The following is a 3,003-nucleotide window of genomic DNA, read 5'->3' as shown; positions in this document are numbered from 1 at the left end:
TTACATTATAATTTCCATTGTAGATCATTAATCTGTTGTGTTAAGTTTGTTGAACTCGATTTAGTTAGTATGGGATGTTAATATTTCTTTCACTTTGTTTGGTTTCTTAGGGTTTACTTGAACCAAGCCTACAGGCCTTAAGACTTGGTGGGAATCCATTGAGAAGGTATAATACTAGACCTTATGAACTAGTTTAGTTTATTACTTAATTTTAATTGAGTTGATTTCTAGACATGTTGGATGAGTGAAGGTCGTTTACTAGTTTGATAGCCAGGCAATTGAACATTCTAAAATAACCAGGCATTGGCCATATTTCAAACTCCTATTGATGTGAAAATCAAGGGAAAATCTCTTCATGACAATACATGGAAAAGGACTTTTCCTGGGCAGTGAACTTCTTAATTTGCAAGGACTGTTGAATGAATCTCGAGAGAAAAAGATTAAGGACCTATCTAGATATACTATGTAATTGATATGGAACATAAGTACAGTTAGCTAGCTACATTTTCATATTTCTTTCCATAGAACTTTTATAAAGGCTTCAATAACATCCACGAGTGCCCACCCACCCTTTTATTCAAATAAAAATTAGCTGTCTGAAAATAGAATGGGAACAAGCCGTGGCACATGTTTTTTTTGATGCTGGCTAGATGAAGAACTATAATATTACTCCAGAAAGATGACAATCTAATAGCATCTGAAATGAAATAAAATGCTTTTTCTTCTTCCTCTCTCCTAACTCGAGTATGTCTTCCCTGAGAATTTGAGTCACCATCCTGACTATAATTCTTTTCTTTTCTTTTTTTTTTTTTTTTTATATATATACAGCATCCAAAGGATAATTTTAGATAGAGGAACAAAAGCTGTTCTGAAGTATTTAAAGGACAAAATTCCAGAGCAGTAGCATTGTTCATATCACCCTGATACTCCAGGTTGCTTTCATTTTTATTCTTTAATCTTTTTTGGGTCTAGAAATGAGATTTGAAGGATTTCTTGTGTTAATTCTGAGTTTGACCGTTTTCCATTGTTGATTGCCCTCTTTGCTTTCTGCAACTTATTTTGTTGATTTCATGAGAATAAAATTAAGCTGGCTTCAATAATTATCATATATTACTAAAACTAAATCAATTAAAACTGAAAATAAAAAAAATATTTTATTTCCCTTATAGTCTATTCAATACATAATTTAAAGGGAAATTACAATTCACTAATTAATAGTTTGGCACATTTGTCAAGTAGGATATTAATTTGTGACAAATAGCTTGTGACAAATACCATATATGGCACATTATTAGGGTTTGTGAAATTTTGAAGCCATTTTTGGTTGATTAGAAAAATATCATGTGTATCATTTCTTGAAGAGCTGAACAGCTGCTATAGATTAAAGAATGGACTCAACTCCAAAAGATATGGTATTAAATACTACATAATTTAATATTAGAATCATTTCATTAGCACTACAGCTCCTATTGTGCCTATTTTGTTCTTAAGCTACTTTTAGCTCCATTGATTGGATTCTATCATGTCCTTAGTTCTTTGGTTTGGAATCTTATTTAGTTTATTTCTGTTTTCAAATTGTTGTTTGTTTTCTTTCACTATTATATATGCCACTGTTAGTTAGGTGCAACTAGAGATTACAGACTGCAGAATGCAAAATCTGCATATGCAGATTGCTTCTGCAATCTGCAATATGCAAATTCTACAATCTGTAATCTGCATATGCAGATTGCATATTATAGAATCTGCAAATTGCATATGCAGATTCTACAATCTGCAAATTGCATATGCAGATTCTACAATCTGTAATTTGCAATTTGCAGATTCTGCAATATGCAATCTGCATTTGCAAATTCGGCTGCAATTTACATATGCAGATTCTGTAGATTTTGCAATGTGCAATCTACAGATTCTACAATTTGCATTGCACTACCACATAATTGTATTACATGACCTAATTAATAAATCGATGCATTTAAAACAACATAAATGTATATAGGCATTTTGGAACTGATATAAGTTATATAATAAAATATGTTTATAACTTTAAGAATTACTTAAAAAATCTTATTTGCCCATAAAGAAATTATCTACATCATTTGTTCCATTTTTTCGTTAATAAAAGATCTTTAATTCAGCTAGAAACTAGCTAGGACTATCTAGCAAAACTAAATAGTGAATTGCTTGTTTAGTAGCAAATATGTATATATATTGCATGTGAACTTTTTTGTTCTGAACAAAACTAATGGCATTATTAAGATATACTCTCTTCCTTTAAACTTGTTTAGTATTCATGGAAACTATTGACATAATGAGAATATTGAATATTTGCTGGTTTGATATGTAAAAATCATGAATTCCTTTCAGGCTGATCGTATGTGGATGTATAATAGACTTGTGCCAAGTCGGAAAGGGGTCATTACTGAGTTCATTAATGGTGTGCGTGGATTTATAGAGTTTGCACTAACGCAACACAACTTTGTTTCTAATGGGAGTATAAAAGTGCCCATGTTCAAGATGTGAAAATAGTGGGTTTCTCACAACAGATATTATTGCTGCGCATTTATACAAGTTTGGGTTCATGCCTAACTATTATCATTGGGTTTCACATGGGGAGCCTTTTATACCAATTTTGAGGCTGTAACCGTGTGCATGAAGGCAATCGAAAGAGTAGCTTATAATACACCAGTAAATCCATATCGCACTATGGTATTTGAAGCTGTTGGTCCTTATTTCAACTTTGATTGTGATGGATTTGATATGGATGATGAAGAAGAACCTCCAAATCGAAATGCTCAAGACTTTTTTGAGATGTTAAGAGCTGCAGAAGAGCTATTGTTGTAACACCCTTCACCCGACTACAATGTAGCCGAGCAAGGCGTATATCTTCAAGGCCGAGCACCCTATCTTATCTTGCTTTATTCCTTTAATCATTTTCAAGTTATTATCTTTTAATATCAATTATTTTTCGACAGAGAATCTAATGAAGTTTTCTCTATTTTATTA

The 3,003-nt window shown here is 31.9% G+C and overlaps 1 long non-coding RNA gene across 1 annotated transcript; it reads left to right on the top strand.

The window, feature by feature from the left end:
• Window positions 1-85: 85 nt before the first annotated feature.
• Window positions 86-2,630, top strand: LOC131177610 (uncharacterized). The gene is made up of 3 exons (XR_009147001.1): window positions 86-166; window positions 829-932; window positions 2,365-2,630. It is a non-coding gene; the product is annotated as an uncharacterized LOC131177610 (long non-coding RNA).
• Window positions 2,631-3,003: the final 373 nt, after the last annotated feature.

The sequence above is a fragment of the Hevea brasiliensis genome, unplaced genomic scaffold (assembly GCF_030052815.1).
Source record: "Hevea brasiliensis isolate MT/VB/25A 57/8 unplaced genomic scaffold, ASM3005281v1 Scaf634, whole genome shotgun sequence".
NCBI lineage: Eukaryota > Viridiplantae > Streptophyta > Magnoliopsida > Malpighiales > Euphorbiaceae > Hevea > Hevea brasiliensis.
Note: the sequence above shows the minus strand (reverse complement) of the source record. Positions and strands in the feature narration are given on the sequence as shown.